This window comes from Carcharodon carcharias, chromosome 24, assembly GCF_017639515.1.
Source record: "Carcharodon carcharias isolate sCarCar2 chromosome 24, sCarCar2.pri, whole genome shotgun sequence".
Lineage (NCBI taxonomy): Eukaryota > Metazoa > Chordata > Chondrichthyes > Lamniformes > Lamnidae > Carcharodon > Carcharodon carcharias.
In genome coordinates, this window is record NC_054490.1 from 25,434,738 (window position 1) to 25,435,999 (window position 1,262).

The following is a 1,262-nucleotide window of genomic DNA, read 5'->3' on the forward strand; positions in this document are numbered from 1 at the left end:
GCACGTAGAGGACTGTATACAGACAGGATTGGACGCAAGGAGAAATATATTTGAAACACAAAAGAGGCTGAATAACTCAACAATGGACATATACGTGACTAGACACATAGAGGACACCACATACCGAGGAAAGGACACAAACTTGAATGTGGTACCATTATTCAAGAAGGGTATCAGGGATAAATCATGTAATTATAGACCAGTGAGTTTAACTTCAGTGGTGGGAGAACTATTGGAAAATATTCTGAGGGAATAGGATGAATCTCCACATGAAGAGGCAGGGATTAATCAGGGATAGCCAGTATGGCTTTGTCAGGGGGAGATCATGTCCAACAAATTTGATTTAATTTTTCGAGGAGGTGCCTAGTTGTGTCAATGAAGGTAGTGCAGTTGAAGTAGTCAACATGGTCTTCAGTAAGGCTTTTGACAAGGTCCCGCATGGCAGAATGGTCAATAAGGCAAGAGCCCATGGGCTCCAGGGCAATTTGACAAATTGGATCCAAAATTGGTTTAGTGGTAGGATGCAGAGGGTGATGGTCGAAGGCTGCTTTTGTGACTGGAAGCCTGTGACAAGTAGTGTACCGCAGAGATTGGTGCTGGGAACCTTGCTGTTTATAGTGTACAATAATGATTTAGACGTGAATATAGGAGGTATGATCAATAAGTTGGCAGATGACAGTAAATTGGTGCTGTAGTTACTATTGAGGAGGAAAGAGGGCAATATAGATGGGCTGGTAAGATGTGCAGAGCAGTGGCTAATTGAATTTTGTACAGAAGATCAGAGGAACCTGGATGTGCATATCCATAGATCCCTGCAGGCAGCTGCACAGGTAGATAACGTGATTAAGAAGGCATATGGGATGCTTGCCTTTATTAGCCGAGGCATAGAATATAAGAGCAAGGAGGTTGTGTGGAGCTGTATAAAACGCTGGTTAGGCCATTGCTGGAGGATTGTGTGCAGTTATGGTCGCCACACTATGGAAAGGTTCTGATTGCACTGGAGAGGCTGCAGAGGAGATTCATCAGGATGCTGCCTAGGCTGGTGTGTTTCAGCTATGAAGACACGCTGTGGTTAGGGTTGTTTTCCTTAGAGCAGAGAAGGCTGAGGGGACCTGATAGAGGTCTGCAACAGAATGAGAATCTCCTCCTTGCTGAGTCATTTATCCAGCGGGATGATTTGGTGCATTTAAGCAAGGGACTCCACTGGTCGGTAGATTGAGAGATGCAGGTGCTCAGCTTTCCCCTCTGCAGTGAGAGATGGC